Genomic DNA, 25,378 nt, shown 5'->3' with positions numbered 1-25,378 from the left:
ATACAACCAGAAGCTGGATAGTCCACAGTGGTCATCTGTAGGCTGAGAGTGGAGGAACCAGTAGCTGCACAATCCAAGGGGGATCAAATGTGCTATACCAGTCGGAGACTGAAGGCTTCTAGAAACTCCCTGGAGAATCACTGGCAGAGTCCTCTTTGGAAGAGTGAAGGAGCGAGAGTCTGATGTTCTAAGATGATCACAGCAGCAATCAAGAACATGTTCAAGAAGGACTGAGCTTGCATCTGCATCTGTTCCCTTACTCTTTCAACTTGTATTCCATCCAAGCCTTCAATCTATTGGATGATGCTGCCCACACTTAGGGAAGGCCTCCACTTCACTTCATCTTGCTATACCACATGCCAGTCATTCCTAGAAACACCCTCACTGACACACTCAGAAGCCTCTTAATCTTTGGCATCTCTTAATCCAATCAAGTCGACAATTCAAATTAACCATTAGAAGTCCACACCTTGTCAACTTGATATCCAAACATGACTCTTTATATATTTAATCTTCAAATAAAAACAATAACAAGGTCATAATTCTTTCGACCTAACACAACAGAACTATCCTTGATACAAGTGAAAAATATTAATTCTTCCTCCATAATAGAAGGGAAAACAAAAATATCACTTAAAGTACTGATATTAAGTCAGTTTGATGAATGATGAATAACAGAAGGGTAACAAACATGTCTTCTTAGTGCATGTGTAAATATGCATAAACATATTCTTAACAGAATAGGGAAGAAGTATTAATGGCAATCACAATGCTCATTACTATAACTGGTCATGTGGCCATAGTTGATATTTTTGGCTTCTTTCTACTACCCATTCTGTATTTCCTCTACCTTCAACAAGCACCTCAGCAGGTCTTGGCTCTTTGCCTGGAGCTGTGTCCCACACCTACATTCTTGAAGAGTCTGAGACATTTATCATCCTGCCTGGATTGGGTTGCTGTAGTTTCCCATCATTTATAATAACAGGACAGGGTAATACCAAGAGACACCCTTAGGATCTCCTGCACTCCAAGAGTATGCTTTCCTACTTCCATTGTGGAATAATAGTCCAATATCCCCTTAGTAATCTGAATCGCTCACCCCCACCAGCACCATAACTCCCTTCTTAGCCTATTGACTTAGAGATATGAGAAGACCAAAGTGAACAGGGGAAAGTCTTAACTTCCAGTTTAATAAAACCATTGTTATACCTCCTGGCAGAAGAATTCCTCCTCTGAAACTAAGACTCCTAGGCGAGCAAAGCATAAGGTTTCAGAACAGGAAGTAAAAACTTCTATGAGTAACTAGGGGTATTGGTAAGGGGTACTATTCCTGTTTCTACCCCCTGATTCCTGGAGCCATGAATTCTAGCACTAGGAGAGATAGTAACATATAGTGGATGCTAATTTAGAGTAGAGACAGCCTTCTGAAGAACCTTGCCCCAGCCCTGGAAGGTATTGCCACCTAGCTGGCTCTGTAACTGCATCTTCAAAAGTCCATTTTATCGTCCTAGGAAACCAGCTGCTTCAGGATGCTGGTGAACACAGTATGACCAGTGAAGCCCATAAGCATGATCCCACTGCCTCACTTATTTGGCTGTGGAGTTTCCTGGCCAGAAGCAATGCTGTATGGAATAACATGATGATGGATACGGCATTCTGTAAGTGCATGAATGGTGACTTTGGCTGAAGCATTACATGCAGGAAAGGCAAATCCATACCCAGAAGTATCTATTCAGGTAAAGACAAACCTCTGCACTTTCCATGATGGAAATGGTCCAATATAATCAGCTTGCCACCAGGCTGCAGGCTGATCTCCCCAGGAATAATGCCATATCAGGGGCTTAGGGTTGGTCTCTGCCACTGGCAAATTTGGCACTCAACAGTGACCTTAGCTAGATTACCCTTGGTGAGTGGAAGTCTATGCTGTTGAGCCCATCCACAACTACCACTCCTGCCATCATGACCACTTTGTTCATGAGGCCATTGGGCAATGACAGGAGTGGCTGGGGAAAGAGACTGACTTCTATCCACACATGAAGTCATCCTATCTACTTGATTATTAAAGTCCTCTGCTGAGTTCACCTTTTGCTGAGCAATTACCTGAGATATAAATATCTTCAAAAATCCTTTGCCCATTCCATATACCTCTTTCCCAGATGTCCTTGTCACCAATTTTCTAATTATGTTCTTTTCAGGTCCCTGGCCAGTCAGCCAAACCGTTGGCTATAGCCCATGAATTAGTATACAGTCACAAGTATGGCCATTTTCCTTCCAGGTAAAATGCACAACCAGATGCACTGCCCAAAGTTCTGCCTATTGCAAAGATTTCCCTTCACCACTCTCCTTCAGGATTCTTCCAGAAAAAGGCAGTAGTGCTATAGCTGTCCACTTTCATGTATTGTGCAGAACCATCTGCAAACCAGGCCCTAGTTTTCTCTTTCTCTGTTAATTGACCATAAGGTACACCCCAGGAAGCCATAGGGTCATGCTGAAGGACAGTAGGTATTGAAACAGGAGTAGGAACCATGGGCATTTGGGCCAATTCTTCAGGTAACCTATTTCTGCCTTCAGGTCCTGCCAAGGTGCCGCAGTCCGGCTGCAGCAAAATAACCCAGGGGGGTGGGGGGTGACGAACAACTTGTGTAGATTGATACAGCAGGAGTAGGAGCCGTTTATTGTAGGACAGGAGGGGTATATATACATTCCACACAGCTTATCTTAATTAGCATAAACTAGATACATTAGTCAACCAATAACGAATCTCCACACTCAATGGCTCGCTGGCGTTACTTCACAAACCACTCCCTCTGGCAATATGCCAGGCGCCATCCAGACTTGTTTACAGACTCTAACATTTGCTAGGCACCATCCTGACTTGTTTACAGACTCTAACACTAAGGCCCCATTTCATATGAACCACTTCCATTTGATGATAGAGTGCTGCTGTGTAAGTCCAACTTTATGGATTGGTGGGTCAGTTAGCACCCAGTTCATGATGGGCAGTTCAGGTAACATAGTAACTTGGTGGCCCATGGTCAAGCTTTCAATTTTCACTAAGGCCCAGCAGCAGTAGACACTTTCTCAAAGGGACAGTAGTTGTCTGAAGATGATGGCAGGGCCTCGCTTCAAAATCCCAATGTTCTTCTCTGTGATTGACCTATGGGAGCCTTCCAAAGGCTCCAGACAGCATCCCTATCTGCCACTGACATCTCAAGCACTATTGAGTCTGCTGGATCATGTGGCCCAAATGGCAGAGCAACCTGCACAGCAGCCTGAATCTGCTGCAGAGTCTTCTCATGTTCTGGACACCATGCAAAACAAGAAGCTCAGTAGACGAGCAGAGGTTACATCCAAATGAGGAATGTGCTGCCTCCAAAATCCAAACGGACCCACCAAGCATTCTGCTTCTTTGTTGTTTTTAGGAAAGGCCAGATGCAACAACTTATCCTTTACCTTAGAAGGGATATCTCAGCAGGCTCCATACAACTGGACTTCTAAAAACTTTCCTGAAGTTGAAGACCCTTGAATTTTAGTGGTATTTATTTCCCATCACAAATGCTCCACTACCAAGCCCAGGGTGGTTACTGCCTCTTGTTCAGTTGCTCCAATAAACATACAGTCATCAAATTAATGGACCAGTGTAATACCTTGTGGAGGAGAGAGGTGATCAAGATCTCTGTGAACTAAGTTGTGACACAGGGATGGAGAGTTGACAAACCCCTGAGGAAGGACAGTCAAGGTATATTGCTGGCCTTGCCAGCTGAAAGCAAATTCCTTCTGGTGATCCTTATGGACAGGGATGGAGAAAAAAAAGCATTTGCAGATCAATCGTTGCATACCAGTTATCAGATGTGTTAATCTGCTCAAGTAAAGAAACCACATCTGCTGCAGCAGTTGCAATTGGGCTCACCACCTGATTCAGCTTATTACCATAACCACTGTGCTTCAAGACCCAACCGTCTTCTGCACAGGCTAAATAGGAGAGTTGATTAATAGGGGGATGTTCTGGGAACATCACCACCCCTATATCCTTCAAGTCCTTGATGGTGGCCCTAATCTCTGCAATTCATCTAGGAATGCAGTATTGCTTTTGATTTACCATTTACCCAGGTAGAGGCAACTCTAGAGGCTTCTATTTGGTCTTTCCCACAATAATAGCCCTCACTTGATGGGTTAGAGAACCAAAGTGGGAGTTTTGCCAAGTGCTAAGTATATTTATCCTGATTATACATTCTAGGACTGGGGAAATAAAACCACAGGATGAGGTTGGGGAGCCGCTGGAAGCACTATGAGTCAGAACTTGGCCCAACTCCATTGGTCACCTCCATAAGCCCCTACTTTTACTAGTGGGCCACAATGACATTTTGTATCTCTCAGAATCAATGTCAATTTAAAGCCTGGGTCTGGTAGTCCCCAAAAGTTCTGATCATTGCCTTTTACCCAATGCACAGTTACCCTGATAGAAGGCCTTAGGTCCCTTTGAAGAAGAATGAGAGAAAGATTAACAGTAAAGCTTTTTGGTACTGTATGTGGGTCCTTCCACAAGGGAACAAAGCCGCCCCTTCATTCAAGGGGTTCTGGATCTGTAAACTGACTCAAATCTGGGAAGTGGTTGAGGGACCATGGTTCTGTTATGATCTAAGGCAGACTTTTGTACATTTGCCCTAGAATTTTTCTGCTTATATAAATAAGTATTTTGTGGGTTTCCCATCTATTTGGCTTCTAGAAACACTGTGGTTGATTAGCCAACACCAGAGATCTGCACGAGTCAGAACATTTTGTTCATTTCTTCCCCTTTGCTGTCCATTATGGGAACTATGACTACCCTCTCTTTGGGGATTGAGTGCTGCCTCTTGGCTCCTCTCTCCCTGGGTTCCAATTATTCCCGTTGCATTTAAGTCTCCCAAGTGATTGACTGTAGTTTGCATGGTAAGGTCTGGCACACAGAGAAGAGCAATGACAAAGTTCCGCAAGGATGCTGATCCTCCCCTCACAAATTTGTTTCTTATAGTTTTGGTGAAGGAAACATCTTCTGGATCCTCCCAGAAGGGAGGAGAAGGTCAGACATAACAGATCTACTCTAGCATTCCAATCTCTCTGAGCCTCTGGAATTCCTTCATCCTAGTAAACCAAAGGAGATCAGGCATTTCCAGCTCACTCACCCTAGGCCATCTTTGGACCCATACTTGAGCCAACCATCCAAACAAACTATTAGTACCTTATTTTTTTTAACACTGCAAACTACTATATTATATCTAGAATCAGTTTAATGGGCCCATATCAATAAATTCAGCCTGATCTAATTTTATATTCTTTCCACCATTATCCCACACCCTTAAAATCCATCCCCACACATGTTCCCCAAATCTCTGTTTGTATAAATTAGAAAACTCAAAAAGTTCCTTTGGAGTATAATATATTTCCTTGTGGATCATCTCACCTCTAGGAGTCTGCTTAGACTTGAATCTAGATATAGGCATAGAAGCAAAAATGGGTAGTAAGGGTGGGTCCTGTGTAGTATCAACATTTTAATGCTGATCAATAAATCATGAAATGTCATTGCTATTTCCACAGCCAAAGCAGGATTTGTTCCCTCCAACGGAGGTGGAGAAGCCAATGTGACAGAGAATGGGGATAGGAATGCATCAGCCATAGATAAGGGTGAGGACTCAACAACTTCTGGCAAAATAAATGCATCATAATGTAGGAGTTTAATGTCCCCAGCCCCCTCAGGCTCCTCCCATACACCATCATCCCAATTAACAGGATCCCATTCTTTTCCAAGCAGCAGCCTCCCTTTAACCGCAGATACCTTTTGAGACTGAGAGCTAAGATTGCATCCTAATTCAGTCAATTGCAAGATGAGGGTTTGTGTTTGGTTTTCAGCAACCTCAGCCCTATGACTACAAGAGAGAAGATTCTCCTTCACAACACACTGATCAGCTTTCAGATCAGTTATGAGCGTCTGCAGCTGAGAAACTAAATTTCTGAGCTCATCCTTCTCCTTTGTTACTTTGTCTATGGAAGCCAGAAGCAACCAACCAATATTGTCGTATTTCTTAGACTTCCAGAAGTATTCAAAAGTATCATGTATAGAGTCATTAAACTCCTTGATTTTTACAAGTGCCATACTGGGAGCATCATCAAATGTATCATTTTATAAAGTTTTAAAAAGTTTAAAGTTCACACCATAGATTATCAGTGTTCTCCATAGTACCAGTAGGAAAGACTCTAGCAACTTTAGGCCTAACCAATTTAGACAGCCAACTCCAGAAACCACAAAACAAACTAAGGAAATTCATCCTTAAAATTCTGTTTCTCCAGAACCACTCCTGGTACCAATTTCTGTAGTAGTCAGAGTTCTCTAGAAAAACAGAACCAATAGGAGGTAAAATTATAAAAAGGAGATATAATAGATTATCTTATGCAACCAGAAGCTGGATAGATCACAATGGCTGTCTGCAGGTTGGAAAGCTGAGAAACCAGTAGCTGCACAATCTAAGATGCTAAAGCCTCAGAACAAGAGGGATCAACTCTCCGACCCAGTCTGAGACTGAAGGCTTCTGGAAACTCCCTGGAGAATCACTGGCAGAGTCTCTGATCCAAGCCATCAATACCTCTGGATAGGTACAAAGGATGCTATCTTATACCATCTAGATTTTCCTTTAGGATATAAGGAAGAATATCCCCAGATTCTGGGAATACTTCCAGCAAACAGAAACTCAACTGCCAGCCCTCTCTGGGAATTTCATTCTTGGGGTACTGTCCATATTGAGAGAGAACCACAATTTTTATAAACATGCAAGAAAACATACTTTTTCTTTTTTTCCAAGAGTCTTTGATTGTTACAGATTTTATTTTAAATATAAGACCAATACATTAAGAATTCAAATAAATAAGCAGAGAAAACCATGCTGTGGCCATCAGGTAAAACAACTTTCATGTATCCTTTAATTTAATTCACACATTTTTATGGGTTGCCTATGACGAATAATGAACTGTGCTAGGTACTATAAGGGACAAAACGTGGGTAGGGTTTAGGCCTTCATCAGCAAGTTAAGAGACCAAGAAGAGAAATAACAGATGCATAAATATATTTAATGTGTAATAGAAATATGTCACAAAAGAAATAAAGATATGTTTTTGTAAATGAGGGAGAAATTATTCTTGGCCGGCTTGAAGTAACATGGAGGTTTAAAGGAGAATTCAGAGCCCTTTTCTTGGGAGAACATGTATGAACTGTGTCTTGTAGATCCATCTAAGTAGAAATCATAAAGGCAATTCCAAAAGAATGGAAAAGGCATTAAAAGTAAAGAGAAAAAGAGAGAGCACAACATAAACAGAAGCCTAGTAGTAAAAAAAATAAGATAAAATAAATAAAAATAAAAAGCTGCTTGTAATATGAAAAACTCCTTTTAAATAGAGATACAAGGTAAAAGACTGAATGTAGATAAGACCAGAAAGTTAAATAACCAGACATTAGCAGGAACTAAAAGGAGTTGGAATAGAATGGATTCATATGTGTACAGATGGGAGCTTACATAGTTTTTAAAGCCCCTATCAAAGTAAAAGAATCCAAAGTTAAATATTTTTAAAAAATGAAAATGTATTTTGAAGGAGAAAAAAAAAGTCACAACAAATCAAAATCTTTTAACATCAGACAAATATTACAAAAATCACAAGAAACTATTGTAATGCTCAGAATACTTTTATCATCTGACACACTCCATCTACTAACTAGTATGTTCAATCGTGTCTCCATATGACAAAAAAAAAAATTAACTCAGTTTTTCCTCGGGTGCAGCTGATCCAAATTTGTTAGTATTAATAGCATATAAAAGTTTCTATCAGCTTCACAAGAATCATAATTGATGGTCGTAAAATTTTTGGAATACTGTCAAATTTAGGAAAGCCTTAAAATTGTGAGATTTGGGGGAATTTCCAATTATCCTGTGCAGTGACTAACTGTACATATCACTTGGATTGACAAAAGACTTGTCACTGATGTTCTCTTGTAGTGCTATACTGTTAGTTTTATGTTATCTTTGTTAAAAGAAGTATTGTTTGTCAAAAACTTAAATATTTTCCCAGTGTGCTTTATGCTTTATTTCTCATAATTTATCAGACTATCCAAAAATTCAAGACCTATTCATTATTTTTATTTGCAGTGTATTTCTTCTTCTTAGGGAATTCCGAAGAAGCAAACTCATGTGATAAAAACAATTAATATATGGTGCTATCTTAAACCAACAAAGTAACACTTTGAATAATCCCTAACTAAATATTGTGTACTTCTACAGTTTTGGTAATATTATTTCAATAATCAATGCCACTAGTAGAACATCCTTAAATTTTTTATTTTTAAAAACACAACTAAAGAAAGCACCATCGTAAGTGTTCAACAAATCATTAATATGATCTCATGATGAGTAACAGAATGTATCATGATGTGTTTTAGTGCCATCTAGTGTTTAAAAAGTATAAGTGAACTTTTAATTTAAAAACTTCTGATAAAATAAACAATTTAATTTTTATTTTTGTCAATATTTTTCTTGGGTTCTACATTTCAGTGATTCTAAGACTTTATATGAAAACTTAGCAATGAAATAACTGTACAGCCATAAGGGCTTCTAGGAATTTCTAAATTATCAGGCAATAAGAAGAATTGAGCCATTCCCTTACAATTCTGACAGGAAATTTCAGTCCAGACTTAAAGATACCACTAAGACAAAAAGCTCAGTTCTGACTGAAATGTCCAACCAGATATTTTTCACAGCATCTTAAGTCTAGAAATATAGATTTGATTCAAATCAAGTTCAATCTAAGCTATACATGATATCTTTTAAAATAATGATTTATGACTAACTTTACAGCTCTGTTAAAAGAAAAAAAGTCTTATTTAAAAGATCAGTTGATTTATTATTATCCTTACCAAGGTAGACAGTTAAGTTCTTTTATTTTATCAAAATAATATAACTTGGGGCTGGGATTGTGGCTCAGTGGTAGAGCACTCGCCTAGCACGGGAGGGACCAGAGTTCAATCCTCAGCACCACATAAAAATAAAGGCATTGTGTTGTGTCCATCTACACCTAAAAAAGTAAATATTTTAAAAATAATAATAATCTAACTTATTTTGTTTTACTTTTTTAGTTCTATAAAACAATGCTACATGAGCAAAACAAAAACTTATTTAAGCTATTTTAGTGTAATGTGTGAAGCATAAAACTAAAAATGAGAAAAAATTTCTATAAAGTCAACATGAAAAAATAACTAGAGAGACTTGTTTTTTTATCTTTCTACTATTAATTTATTGACAGTATAAAACAACTGAACTTATTATATTAAACTCATATTGCCCTTTTATCGGAGACTTTCGAGTGAGAAACAAGTTTAGATTTTTTCAAAACCTGATTCTAACTACAAATATCACAAGATTCAGAAAATATTATAAAGTAGAATGATTTTTTTTTTTAACTCAGAGTAGCAGACTACGCTCCAATCACTCACAAAGGTGTTTTGAAAACCCAGCAGTGTCACACAGTGATGGTTATCATGGTACACTGGCACAATGGTGTATTTTATTTATCAACTTGACTAGGCTAAAAGATACCCAGATAGACAGTAAAAACATTTGTGGGTGTGTCTATAAGGATGTTTCCAGAAGAGATAAGCATTTGTGTAAACTGGGTTTAAAAAAAAAAAAATCACTCTCACCAGTGTGGTTTGGCACCATGCAACCATTAAGGGCCCAAATGGTACAAACGTGAGTAGGTTTGCTCTTTATTTGGAGTTGGGACATCTATAGTCTCTCTTCTGGGACATCAGTTCTCATTCTTGAGACTTTAGGCTTGAACCAGGGTTACACGACTAGCTTTCTCAGGCTTCTAGTTTGCAATGATGTAGTTTATGGCATTTCTTAGCCTCTGTATTGATGTGAACCAGTGCTTCATGATACAGTTCTTTCTATGTATCTATGCATATCCTATGGGCTCTGTTTCTGCAGAGACGCCCAGCTAATACAACTAGTGCTTCTAATATAGGTGGAAGCTTGCTGTTGGGTCATTTGCAGATTCATCCAAATAATTCATCACCTCTCAGTTTGCCACCCTAGATTAATCAATCTTTTCCAGATCTACACTATGCTAGGCATTGTAGGACTAAATCTTCATGACCCACCAGAAAGTCATGGAAATATGAAATTAGTTATTTCCACTAAATTATCTATCAATCAATAGATTGGCAGTACTGAAACCCAGTCAAACCCAGGTGGAAAGAAGGGAACATAGGCAGGTGAGTAGTTCCTGGCTGGAAAGCCCCTTGATTAAACTGAAAATTGGGTAACAAGAGTAGCAGTGGTGGGCTGGGGATGTGGCTCAAGCGGTAGAGCGCTCGCCTGGCGTGCATGCGGCCTGGGTTTGATCCTCAGCACCACATAAAAACAAAGATGTTGTGTCCACCAAAAACCAAAAAAAAAAAAAAATATATTAAAAATTCTCTCTCTCTCTCTCTCTCTCTCTCTCTCTCTCTCTCTCTCTCTTAAAAAAAAAAAAAAGAGTAGCAGTGGTGTGTGTGGGTGTATGTGAGAATCCATGTACATTAAGTGACAAGCAACACCAAGAAGCCTCTCTGACTAATAATCCAGTAGAGTACGTTTTTCTGTGAATTCATCTCTGGTCCATAACTGTAACTGATATTTCACATGGCAGGCTCTCTATTACTCCGCTATACCCTGGAGCTACTTGATAAAAGCCGATGAATGATTTCTCCCTTTAAAAAGAGTCAGTGCAAATGAGAAAAAATTTTTATGTATCTAGAGAGGAAGCAATTTTTTACCTTATTAGTTTCTGATTAATCCAGGTGCTATTAAATTCCACCTGCTGATTAGAGTTTCAATGTTAAAAAAAAAGTTCTGAGAAATATTTCCTGAATTATTCATCTTTAATCTGAAATTTATTCTGGTTACAATAGTGCATGGTTGAATCTTGGCTGATAATTCCTGTTTATAATCTATTAGAATATTAGTTCTCCAGCTGAATATAGAGACAATAAACAAACAAAAAATGAGTCATAAATTGTCATAAATTTCACTTGCTGCTTGGTTTTGCTCATAATTTTTTACTCTAAACACCACATTAAAAACTGATGCAAATAGGATATAATGCTATTTATTACATGATAAAAGGTTAGAACATTTTAATTGCACATTATATTGTTTTCAAAAATAAATTTATGGGAAAGTCAAATATTAGTTGTACCCTTTATTTGTAAAATATTATTTTTATTTAACCATTTATTCTATCCTGTCCACATAGAATCACAAATAAGTGGTCTCAGACAGAGGAAATCAAGTTATTTTAAAGAATCACCTAAGTCTAAATTACAACTACTGTCATTGATCTCTTCCAACATGTCACAATTTTATCTTCATAGAAATTCTTTCTAATAAATACCTATCATATTCTCCATATTTCTAGTAAATAATTCAAGCCCCTGTGTTTGAAGAATATCAATATTAAAGCTCTACTCCCTTTCATATACATGAAAAGTAAGCTTTAAAATGTTTCATGAAAAGCTGGGAATGGAACCACCATTGACCTAGCTATTCCTCTTCTCGGACTATACCCAAAGGACCTTAAAACAGCATACTACATGGACACAGTCACATCAATGTTTATAGCAGTACAATTCACAATAGCTAAACTGTGGAGATAACCTAGAGGTCCTTTGGTGGATGAATGTATAAAAAAAGTGTGGCATTTATACACAATGGAATATAACTCAGCACTAAAAATGAATAAGATCGTGGCACTTGCAGGGAAATGGATGGCATTAGAGCAGATTATGCTAAGTGAAGCCAGCCAATCCCTAAAAAGCAAATGCCGAATGTCTTCTCCAATATAAGGGGGGGGTGACTCAAAGTGGGTTAGGGAGGGAGAGCATGGGAGGAAGATTACCTCTAGATAGGGAATAGGGGTGGGAGGGAAAGGGAGGGAGAAGGGGAATAGAAAGGATGGTGGAAGGAGAAGGTCATCATTATACAAAATACATGTATGAAGATGTGAATTTCGTGTCAACATACCTTATATACAAATAGAGATGATAAAATGTGGTAATGTGGTATAGAGGTGTATTAAGAATTGTAATGCAAAAAAAATAATAATAAGAGAGCTCATGTATAATGGCATAATTTGGCATAAACATACTTTATATACAGAGTTACAAAAATTGTGCTGTGAATGGACAATTATGAATGTAATACATTCCACTGTTGTCATGTATGTAAGAAATAATAATAATAAAAAACCCTCACAAATCAGGTCACAATACACCCCTGCTAAATTTCTTACAATATCTTTTCACTCTACAGACTATTGAAGCCATTCTTCTCATTAGCTTCTGCCTATTTTCTGTCTTCCTTCAGAAACTTCTTCCTCATCCTATGTCAGTAAGATGTAGTAGCAAATGCCTTCAGATAAGAGGCAGGTTAATTTTCTGTTGTGTAATTCAGGATAAACCAGTTTCCTTTTTCTCTTTCTTAAACTCATTTTTTTTAATTTTATTTTATTTTATTTTATTTTTAGAGCCTTTGCAAGTGCTTCAGTATCTTCCAGCCTTAATTATACTTGGTGAACTCAAATGTCACCTTCTCAGGTCTTTCTTAACTCCCCTCTGTCTATTGCTGGTCACATCCCTTCCACTTGTTCCATATCCTGGGAGCATGTATCAATTAGTTTTCAGAATATAATAGTCTAATGTGTTTATTATGAATCATCCACACAAAAGTTTTGCCCCTTATAGCATAAAACTTATCTCTCTTATTTACTACTGTTTTTCCAGAACTTTAGCGGTACTTGAAATATAGTATGTAGTTTTTTTAAGCATGTGTTTAATAAAGAAATATGTTTATTGGTCAAAAAATAAATAAAAATAAAAATGAAATGTTTTATGAAGCCCTCCTCTGTAAGATAAGTAATCCTTCCCCAACCTGGTCTTCACTATAAACCTTCTAAGGCGTCCAAGGCCAGCCTCTTCAACTTAGCAAGGCCCTAAGCAACTTTGCAAGACCCAGTCTCAAAATAAAAAATAAAAAGGGCTGAAGTGACACTCCATAATAAAGTGACCTGAGTTCAATCCCCTGTGCAAACACAATAAAATAAAGTAAAATAAACCTTCTAAGTACTTTATTTATGTAAACGGCACATGTTAATTTGCTTGTTCATTCATTTGATATTGAAATCCTTTCTTGATTTCAAAATAGCTGGAAGTATTTTACAGATTTAAAGGACTTTTTTTTTTTTTTTGCCAGAATAAAGCATAAAGAAAAGCAAGTACAAGTGAAACGAAGAGTACCATAAGCAGAAGAGCAAATGCCTTCGGATAAGAGGCAGGTTAATCTTCTGTTGTGTAATCCAGGATAAACCAGTTTCCTTTCTTCAAGTTGTAAGATTCCCACAATGGTGAGAATCGTTAACCATGCCTGGAACATAACACTAAGCAGCCCACACAAATCCTCCACGTACTTGTGCCCATACCAGCTCAGCCAACTCTCCAGGAGCAGACTCTTATTCTCTAGTACCTCCATCACCAAGGTGAGTTCACCCAGGCCTGCTGGCTCAAGAGACCAAAGAACACATTGGGGAGGATTCTATAAAGAAACAGAGAATCATCAAGGCTTGAGTAATGGGTCCAAGCCCCACAGGTCAGTGTCAGAGGGCAAGAAGTGTGTTATTTTCACTTTGGAGAAACAGCATATATGTGACAGATGACATTTTATGAATCCAGTGAGCAGCAAGAGATGAGCACGGAAGCCTGGTTAGCAAATCAGACTGGCTTATTTGGAGTGGTGAACCACCCTCTGGTCTGTAGGCTCCACCTTAAAATTGTGCCCCAAATATGGCAATTCTTCGCATCTCTGCCTCCATCACCCTAGAGCAAGCAGCTAGATTCCCTCTCCTAGATCACTTTCCTAACCTTCTTCTCACTAGCTTTACAAGCTTCCTGTCTTGGCCCCTATCGAATTCTCCACTTAGTAAGTAGAAGGTTGCATTTACAATATAAATTGGATCATGTCACTTCTTCTACCTTAAATCTCTTTAATAACTTCCTCATATGCTTGGAATGAAATCAACTTACCTGACCACGACTTGAAACCTGACCATGACTTGAAAGACAGTTTCAAGGCTAGCCGCAGGATACATATCCAGCCTCATTTCCTACCACCATCTCTCCAGTTCATAGCATCCCCCTTTTTCTTTCTCAAATACATTAAAATACTCCCACCTCAGCCTCTTATGGTTGCTGCATAGGAGAAATGAGCACTCTGAGAAAAGCAGAAGCAGAATATGTCTCTGAAAAAAGAATAGGGCTTCTCCTTCTCTCACTCCCTCTGATTCCATATGTGTTTGTAACACACACAAAAGGAACCTAAGGATACTGATAGGGGGGAAAGGAGAGCAAAGATGAAGCAGTACATCAGGAATAGAGAAAGGAAGAAAAAGAAAAGATGGGCCTTGGTCATGACTTCGTATTCATATTAATTTGCTATTTCTGTCATAACAAAGTACCACTTACTGAGCTGCGTAAAACAACACTATTTTACCATCTCATAGGCCTGTAAGTCGGAATGCCTCTAGACTTAGGTAGTTCTCTGGGACCTACCAAGTTCAAATCAAAGTGTTGTCAAGACTTCATTTGCTTCTGAAGCTCTGGAGATGAATCTGTAGATATTCGCTCCATGCAATTGTTGGACGCGGGTACCCGTTTCATGGCTAGCTGTTGGCCACGGGTTGTTCTTAGCTTCTGGAGGCTGCCCCCATTCTTTGGCTCATGGCAACATTGGATCACATTTTATTCATGGTTCAGATGTCTCTGACTTCTCCTTTGGCCTTCTCTCTCTGAGTGATACTTCTGTGGCTTTCACGGACTCCTACGATGAAAGTGGACCAATCTAGATAATTAAAGGTAATCTCTGTTTTAGGGTCAGCTGATAGGTAAGTTAACCACTTTTAGAAAGCTCCTTTCAGGATAGTATCCAGATTAGTGTTTAGTTTAATAATGAGAGATTAGGAAACTTGGGCAGACATCTTCAGAAATCTGCCTACTATGACATCAAATGCCAGCTGAGTGTTTTTCATATATTAGGAAGTTTAATTTTCCTAAAACTAATATAACCAGGCAATAGGTCCTGTTATCACTAAAAACAATAGGAGCAAAAAAAAAAATTTAATATTTTTTTTATTTTCAAACCAAATGAGTATACCTATCAGACTATTTTAATATACCTGTAACTGGATTTTACTGTGTAAAGTTTATACAGACACACACACACAAACACACACTAAACTGCATGGAATACGTCTATTGCATATGCAAGGGACAAGTATAACAGAGGTTACTTTGGATCTTCTGTTATCTAAAATCTCAACTTGCCTTCCCTCTATGCTCATTTGAATAGTGTGGCCAAAAATTCTAATGCTGAATCAGTGATCATGGCATTGCCATGGCAACCCAGCGGGGGTCTCCAGCAGGAAGCCACCTTCACTTAACTGCAGCATAAACAATTCACCTGATTATGGGCTATTAAGAGGCAACACACAAGAGCATGTGAATAGAAAAAGAAAAGAAGGGTTTTGGTAATGTACTTTGAAATACATTCTGGTAATCTCTAATAAGCCAAGATGAAAAAAGAAGATGCTGAGAAAAATGGCGAAGAATCCTTCCCGTAGATTTTGCAAAAAATTGGACAGGTTCACAGCTAGCTGACTTTGTGGAAGTGCTTCTGTGAGATTTCAGGATAGTTTTTTCACCGAATTTTGCAATATTTCTCTCTCCTTTTCCCTCATTTCACACACACACACACATCCACACATACATAATCCTTTTCTCACCACATTAAAAAAAACACAAAAGTGAGAAAGTTTATGTTATTTTAAGCTGGGGAAGAAGAATATATATATATATATATATATATATATATATATATATATATATACACACACACACACACACACACACACACACACATACACACACACACACACACACACACACACACACACACAATATTTCTGATATTGGGTTCCTGATACAGGAACAAAGCCCAGGAAGAGAATGACTTTTACAAAACAAAACTCACAAATATTTCTTTAAGCCCATAAATTTATAACACTGTCCTGAGAGATGCCCTGCTAAATGTCAGAGCAGATAGCCCCTCACATCTGACTTGAGACTTTCTAAGCAGACCCCTCACGGAATATCTGCCCTTGCCTAAGCTGTCAACTAATGCAGACATTTCTGCCTAGAAGAAATGTGTTAAGTCACATTAAAGTTAATGAGTTTTATCTAGCATAGTTTCTTGCTACCAAAATGTTTATAGCTTACCACCTTCCTTTTTAAAAAGGAGGGAGAACTCTTTCTTCAGGCACACACACTTCCCACATATCTCCTAGGCTGCCTTTTCTTAAATTCTTCTCCCAAGGGTAACTGTGCAGCCCCCACCTCAACTTTATCCCACCCCAACCCTCCACTAATCACCCTGTGTTCATACACCTGTGCACAGCTTTCCTGAGGATGAATTTCAACCATCTATACATGACCCCATCATTAAAGTTTTAATACAAAGGATACTTTGTTCTCTGACAATGACACCATTTTACCAGGAACTCATCAGTAAAATTATTATTCAACAAGGTCAACACTTTGATCTGATAGAGCCTTACAGAAAGGACAGAATATTAAGCAAAGACAATACAGCCTTTCAATATGAGCCTTTGATATGACCCAGCAAAGCACTCTGTGGTGATCAATCTACAAAGTAACCAAATGCAGCCATTTAAAGAGCTGTTAGCATTCATGAGTAGTTGCATCAGGGAGACCTATGTTTCATTTTGAAAATGGAATTATATTTTATGGAGAATGCTTAACTGCAGTTATGACTTAGCCTGTAAAGTCTGCAAGATAAGCAATAAATCATATCTCTCAAAGAGCAAAGGAAGGTAAAGAATGTCCTGAAGAAATTCTGAAGATGTTACAGATGGACACCATCTTCTCAGCTTTAGGGTCAGGCACAATTTTCTTCTAGTTGCAGTACTGGACAATTTAGAAACTGGTTACCTTGGAAAAGTTGTTTAACTTCTCTGGCCATGGTTCCCACCAGTGTGATATACAGGTGATTAGAAAAACATAGACTAGATTAGTCAAATTGAGATACTTTGAACAGTGAAACAGGGGTCATTATTAATAACTACACCTGGACAACAGGAGTGAACCAAGACCACTGGGGCAGGCCAAATACATATGATTTTCCTGTCAAGATAATGAAAAATCAATGCCTCCACAACAACATTAAATGCTGACACAGATGGGGAGAAACAGGAATTTGTATTTGTTGCTGAAAAGGATGCTAAAAGGGTATGACTACTTCAAAAGGCCGTTTGGGAGTTTCTTTAAAAATCAAACACATGCAGGGTTGCAGCCAGAACACAAGTGTTTCGGAAACCATCACTAAATCAAAGCCAAAATGGAAAAGGAAAAAAAATTGTATTGACATTGTTGTCTTTTTTTTTTTTATAAACAGCCATAGCCATGTATTTATTACTGTTGTAATTCACAAAGCACTTTATAGAAATAATTTCTATAAAAGGAAAGAACAAAATAAAATTAAAATAGTGTTAACATCTTAAATTTCTTTTAGTAATTTTATCAGCTACTCAAATGTACAAAAATTATATAGAATTTTCTAAAAGTACGTCATTGGACATGTTGAATCAGGCAAGTCCACAACTACTGGCCATCTGATCTACAAATGTGGTGGGATCAACAACAACAACAACAAAAAAAAAAAAAACATTGACAAAATTGAACAGGAGTCTGCTAAGGTGGTAAAGGGCACCTCAGTATGCCTAAGTGTTGCAGAAACTGAAAGCTGAACATGAGCATGGTATCACCGTTGACATATCCCTGTGGGAATTTGAGACCAGTAAGTATAATGTGACTAGAACTCATGCCCACAGCCATGGAGATTTCACCAGAAACCTGATTACAGACACATCTCAGGACAATTGCACTGCCCTGATGGTCACTGCTGGTGTTGGTAAATTTGAAGCTGGTATCCCCAAGAATGGGCAGATCCCTGAACATGCCTTTCTGACTTACACACTGAGTGTGAAAAAACTTATTGTTGGTGTTAATAAAATGAATTCCACTGAGTGACCCTAGAGTCAAAAGAAATATGAAGAAATGGTTAAGGAAGTCAGCATCCACGTTAAGAAAACTGGCTACAATTCTGACACAGTGCAGTTTGTGCCAATTTCTGGTTGGAATGGGGACAGTATGCTGGAGCCAAGGCTAATATGCCTTGGTTCAAGGGATGGAAAGTCACCCATAAAGAGGGCAGTGCCAGGGGAATCATGGTGCTTGAAGCTTTGGATTCATCCTACCATCAATCCATCCAACTGACAAGCCTTTGCATATGTCCTTCCAGGATGTCTACAAAATCAATGATATTACTAATGTGCCTGTGGGCCCAGTGGAACCTTTGCTCCACTCCATGTCACAACTGAAGTCAAGTCAGTTGAAAGGCACCATGAGGCTTTGAGTGAAGCTCTTCCTGGGGTCAATGTGGGCTTTAATGTCAAGAACGTGTCTATCAAATATGCTGATCATGGCAATGTTGCTGGTGACATCAAAAATGACCCACCGATGGAAGCAGCTGTCTCATTGCTTGGTGATTATCCTGAACCTGCCAAGCCATCAGTGCCCCTGTCCTGGATTGTTAAACAGCTCATAATGCTTGCAAGTTGCAGAGCTGAAAGAAAAAAATTGATCATCATTCTGGTCAGAAGCTGGAAGATGGTTCTAAATTCTTGAATTCATGTGAAACTGACATTGTTGATTTGATTCCAGGCAGGTTATAACAGTCCAGAAAGCTCAGAAAGCTAAAGAAATATTACCCCCAATGCCTGCCACCCCAGACTTAATCCATTATGAAAGAACAATCTCAAAACTTGTTGTCCCAATTGGCCATTCAGGTTTAATAGTAAAAGACTGGTTATGATAACAATGCATCATGAAAACTTCAGAGGAAAGGAGAATGTTTTATGGACCACTGGGGCATTTTTGGTGTGTGTGTGTGTATGTGGCAGTTTTCAGATTTTTTTTAATCAGTACTTTTTAATGGAAACAACTTGACTGAAAATCTGTCACAGAATTTTGAGAGCCATTAAAACTAAAGTTTAGAGAAAAAAAAAAGCTAGACCTACTCTTACCATACTATCCAGCATTGTGCCACTTGTTATTTACTCAAAAGTGGTGGAAACTTATGTCCACACAAAAATCTGCACATGAGTGTTTCTGACAGCTTTATTTAAAATGGCCTAAACTTGGAAGCAACTAAGATGTTCTCTGGAACTGATAAACTCTTATATCCAGGCAATGGAATATTATTCAACATTTAAAGAAATGAGATATCAAGCAATGAAAATACATGAGGCCAATTTAAATGCACACTATTAAGTGGGAAAGAAAACATTCTGAAGAGGCTACATACTGTAGGAGTTCAAATATAGAAATTTCTGGAAAATGCAAAACTATGAAGACAATAAAAAGATTGGTAGCTGCCAGGAATTAAGGATGAAGGTAAGATGGATACATGGAGTACATTTTTTTTTAGTGCTGTGAAACTACTCTGTATCACATAATAATGATGGTTACAATCATATATTTGTCTAAATCCACAAAGCACCAGGAGTGAACCCTAATGTAACCCATGGACTGGTATAATGCTGTGTCCATGTAGCTCCATCAGTTGAAACAGGTTTGTGGATAAGAAGGAAGTTGTGGATGGGGGCAGGGATGGGGATCCTCTATCCCAAATTTTGCTGTTAATCTGAAACTTCTCTTACAATTAAGACTGCTATATATCCAGAGGACTTAAAATCAGCATACTTTAATGACGCAGCCATATCAATGTTTATAGTAGCTCAATTCACAATAGCAAAGCTATGGAACCAACCAAGGTTCCCTTCAACAGATGAATGGATAAAGATAATGTGAAATAAATACACATGAAATATTATTCAGCCATGAAGAAGAATGAAATTATGGTATTTGCCAGTAAATGAATAGAACTGGAGACTGTTAGGCTAAGTGAAATAAGCCTGTCCCAAAAAGCCAAAGGCCAAATGTTCTCTCTGATATGTGAATGCTAACCCACTATAAGTGGGGGAAGGGATGGAAGTTCATTGATTAGACAAAGGGGGATAATGGAAAAGGAGAGGGAATCAGAATAGAAAAGACAGTAGAATGAATTGGACATAACCCTTCTATGTTCATATATACATGTATATACAGTGAAACTCCACATGGTATACAACCAAAAGAATGGGATCCTAACTAGAATAAATTATATTCGATGTATGTATAATATGTCAAAATACACTTTATTGTCATGTATATCTAAAAAGAACAAGTTTTTTTTAAGAGAGAGGGAGAGAGAGAGAGGGGGAGAGAGAGAGAGAGAGAGAGAGAGAGAGAGAGAGAGAGAGAGAGAGAGAGAGAGAGAGAGAGAGAGAGAGAATTTTTTAACATTTATTTTTTAGTTTTCAGTGGACACAACATCTTTATTTTATTTTTATGTGGTGCTGAGGATCGAACCCAGTGCCTCACATATGCCAGGCGAGCGTGTTACTGCTTGAGCCTCATCCCCAGCCCCAAAAAAGAGCAAGTTTGAAATTGTCAAAAATAAATAAAATATTCTTTGGTCTTTTATTTTAATACAATCTATCAGCCTATGTCTTTTGATTGGTAAGTTTAGGCCATTAACATTTAAGGTTATTATTGAGACATGAAAAATTGTATTACCGGTCATTTTTGTTTATTTTTGGTATTTAGTTTGACTTAGTTTCTCCTCTAATTAGCTTTTACTTTATTGTAGTTCTTCCCTTTGCAGATTTTTATCATTTTTCATTTCCTCTTTGTGAAATATTTTGCCAAGAATGTTCTGTAGTGCAGGCTTTCTTGCTGTAAATTCTTTTAGCTTTTGTTTATCATGGAAGGTTTTTATTTCATTTTCAAATTTGAAGCTTAATTTTGCTGGATATAAGACTCTTGGTTGGCATCCACTATCTTTCAGAGCTTGGTATATGTTGTTTCAGGATCTCCTGGCTTTGAGAGTCTGGGTTGAAAAATCTGCTGAGATCTGAATTGGTCTTCCTTTATAGGTAATCTGATTTTTCTCTCTTGCAGCCTTTAAAATTCTATACTTATTCTGTAAGGTATGCATTTTCATTATAATGTATCTTGGTGTAGATCTGTTGTAATTCTGTACATTTGGTGTCCTATAGGCCTCTTGAATTTGATTTTCCAATTCATTCTTCATGCTTGGGAAATTTTCTCATATTATTTCATTGAGGAGATTGAGCATTCCTTTGGCTTAATTTTCTGAACCTTCTTCTATCCCAATGAATCTTAAATTTGGTCTTTTGACGGTATCCCATAATTCTTGGATATTTTGTTCATGGTTTCTTACCATCTTTACTGTGAGGTCAACTTTATTTTCAAAATTGTATATTTTGTCTTCATTGTCTGAGGTCCTGTTTCCAAGTGATCTAGTCTGTTGGTAATGCTATCTATTGGATTTCTGGTTTTATTTTGTTTTTTTTTTTTTTTCAGTATCTCTATCTCTTTCATGAAGTAATCTCTTGCAATCTGTATTTGGTCTCTTACCTCTTTGTTGGTTTGATTGATGGTCACTAGTATTTGTTCTCTTATCTCTTTGTTGCAGTGATTGATTTTTGCCTGAATCTGCTCATTTAGGTCATTCTTTAATTCCCAAAAATTTTAGTTATGTATATTCTGAACTCCTTCTCTGACATTTCACCTACTGCACTATCTATGGATTCTATTGTTGTAGTATCTTGGTTTGTTTGGGACACTTTCCTCTCTTGTTTATTTATGATATCTATGTGACTTCATCTCTTTCAGTGTAGATCTGAGGTATTACAGTTTCTGCTCTATTGTCTTATAGTGTCCCTATAGGTTACCAATACCTCACTTTTAAGGGAGAGATTAATATTCCAGCACTCAATGTACCCACGTGCAGCCATATATCAGTTAGCTTCTATTTTTACATTTACAGTTTTGTCACTATAATCAGAAATGATGAGTTCAGTTATCTTCTTACCATCTTCAATAGGTGAGAAAATACCATATAGTCAATAAGCTTGCCTAATGATTTTATAGTTTCTAATGTTATAACACGGGCCTGGGGGTGTTGGCTGAGATGTTTAGGAGGTAGGATGTGAGAATAGGGAGGTATTTGATTATATGACTAGTGAGAGGGTAATCATAAGAAGTTGACTGTTAGTAGAAACAAGAGATAGGCAACCCCATGCAAGACTCCCTGTTACCTCAGCAACAGGATAAATGTTAGCACCCCTAGTAGAGAAACTTTTGGAGCAGCCAGGACAAAAGGGACTTTAGTTATGTCCTACCAGGTCCTTATTGTTGTCCCTTGATAGAAGTGATGATATCTGTTTCATGTTTGTATCAGCCTCCAGCCTGTACCCTGATGTTAGTTTATGAAGCCATGCTTGGATAAATAAGGAACCCCAGTTCAGGGTGGCTCTCCGTGCAGGCATCTTATAGGAAAAGGCATCCACAAAATGAAGGTGAAAGTTTGGGATAACATATACCATTCACATGGTCTACATAAACAAGACAGGGTTTCCATCCTCATATCAAGTAAAGTAGACTTCAAGCCAACATTAATCAAAAAGGATAAAGATAGACATTTCATACTGCTAAAGGGAACCATACATCAACAAGACACATAACAGTTATAAATATATATGCCCCAAACAATGGAGCATCTACATTCACAGAGCAACAGTAACAAAAACAGCATGGTATTGGCACCAAAACAGACTGGTGGACAGAATAGAGGACACAGAGACTAACCCATATAACTATAGTTATCTTATATTAGAGAAAAGATGGCCTCTTCAACAAATGATGCTGGGAAAACTGGAAATCCACATGTAACAAAATGAAATTATACCTCTACCTCTCAAAATGCACAAAACTCAAAGTGAATCAAGGACCTAGGATTTAAACCAGAGACCTTGTGCCTAATGGAAGAAAATGTAGGCCCAAAATCTCCATCATGTCAGATTCGGCCCCAACTTCTTTATTAAGACCCCTATAGTGCAAGAATTAAAACCAAGAATCAATAAATGGGATGAATTCAAACTAAAAAGCTTCGTCTCAAAAAAAGAAACAATCAGTGATTGTGAATAAAGAGCCTACAGAATGGGAGCAAATCTTTACCACAAGCACATCAGAAACAGCACTAATCTCTAGGATATATAAAGCACTCAAAAAACATTAACATCAAAAAACACAAATAATCCAATCAATAAATGGGTCAAGGAACTGAACGGACATGTCTCAGAAGAGGGTATACAATCAATCAACAACATATGAAAAAATGTTCAACATCTCTAGCAATTAGAGAACTGCAAATCAAAACTACTCTAAGATTTCATCTCACTCCAGTCAGAATGGCAGCTACTATGAAGACAAACAACTATAAGTGTTGGCAAGGATGTGGGAGAAAAGGCACACTCTTATTATTGCTGTTGGGACTGCAGATTGGTGCAGCCAATATGGAAAGCAGTATGGAGATTCCTTGGAAAACTTAGAATGGAACCACCATTTGACCCAGCTATCCCACTTTTCAGTTTATACCCAAAGGACTTAAAAACAGCATACTACAGGGACACAGCCATATTAATGTGTATAGCAGCACAATTCACAATAGCTAAATTGTGGAACCAACCCAAATGTCCTTCAGTAGATGAATGGACAGGGAAATTTTGGTATATATACATGATGCAACATTACTCTGCATTAAAAGAGAATAAAATCATGGCATTTGCAGGCAAATGGATGGAGGTGAAGAATATAAGTGGAGTAAGCCAATCCCAAAAAACCAAAGGCTGTATATTTTCTTTGATATGAGGATGCTGGCTCATAATGGCAATGGGCAGGGAGCATGGGAGAAATGGAGGAATTTTAAATATGGCAAATGGGAAGGAGGTTAAAGGAGGGGACATGGGGTAGGAATGATGGCAGAATGAGATAGACATCACTACCCTAAGTGCATGTATGAAGACACAAATAGTGTGAAAATACTTTGTGTACAATCAGTGACTTGAAAAATTGTGCTCTATATGTGTAATATGAAATGGATTGCATTCTGCCATCAGATATAATAAATTAGAATAAATAAATAATTTAATAAAAAAGAAAGTAAATAAATAAACAAATAGATAAAATAAAGACTGCTAATTTTTTTAAAAAGAAAACAGTGATGCCTAACCGGTTGTTGTGGCAATTAATAAAAATAAAATACATAAAACACTTAGCATGTAGCTGGCATTGTGTAAAACCTAATATCTATCTTCTTCTCCTATGACTTTTGAAAAAGGATAAGAACACAAGTTTTAGTAAACATAACTTGTCATGAAGAGATTATCTAACAGTATTATAACTGTCTCCCAATTAGGATATTAGAAATTAGATCATATTTAAATTAGTTTTGAAATGCATACAATTCACAAATCTCACCTTCCTTGTTAGATGAGTAACTGAATAAATGAGTCAAAAACTCTTCTCTGTCTCTTTTGTCACTCTTCTGCTTGTCTCTATCATTTTTCATGTAGGGGAGGAGAGACTTTGGGATTCGGAAGACTGGATGTCTGGCTCTACCAATTATGTAACTTTGAGAAAATAATGGTGCTTCAGATTTTTCATCTGTCAAACCAGCAACCATTGAGATCTTCGAGAAGATGGCCAAGGGGTTCCTAGCACTTCAAATGACATATGATTTTGACTCATACATATAAGCATTTTAGAAGCTTCTGCTCCACCCAATGGTTCCTGGTCAACCACACTGTACTTCAGATAAACTGTTAATTACTAGCTATTAAAATTAGATAGATTTCAAAAAATTAATAACGGATATAGGAATTCTGACCCAATCTTCAAATCTGGGGATAGTAATAAGAATTTCTCATACCTACTGGTAAACAGAAGAGGGAGCTCTAAGACTGGAATTCAAACTCATGTTTTCATGCTAAATTATCATATTTCACTATAAGCAAACTCTAAACCAAAAACATCTAAGGTACATAATAAATCCAGAAAGACAGCAAAAATATAAATTCTGAACCATTATCCAAGGATTTAAATATGGGGTAATTTTTTTTTTTCAAATGAAATACAAACTTTAATGATATTAACATAAAATGCTTTCTTTCAATACACGTTTATTTTAAAATATCCATTTATATGTCGAAATACACACAAAATTGTACA

The 25,378-nt window shown here is 37.6% G+C and overlaps 1 pseudogene; it reads left to right on the top strand.

The window, feature by feature from the left end:
• The first annotated feature begins 13,455 nt into the window (after positions 1–13,455).
• LOC144365748 (elongation factor 1-alpha 1 pseudogene) lies at positions 13,456–18,915 on the top strand (annotated as a pseudogene).
• The last annotated feature ends 6,463 nt before the right edge of the window (positions 18,916–25,378 follow it).

Source organism: Ictidomys tridecemlineatus, chromosome 8 (assembly GCF_052094955.1).
Source record: "Ictidomys tridecemlineatus isolate mIctTri1 chromosome 8, mIctTri1.hap1, whole genome shotgun sequence".
In the NCBI taxonomy this organism is placed as follows: domain Eukaryota; kingdom Metazoa; phylum Chordata; class Mammalia; order Rodentia; family Sciuridae; genus Ictidomys; species Ictidomys tridecemlineatus.
This window is presented reverse-complemented; position numbering and strand designations above follow the sequence as displayed.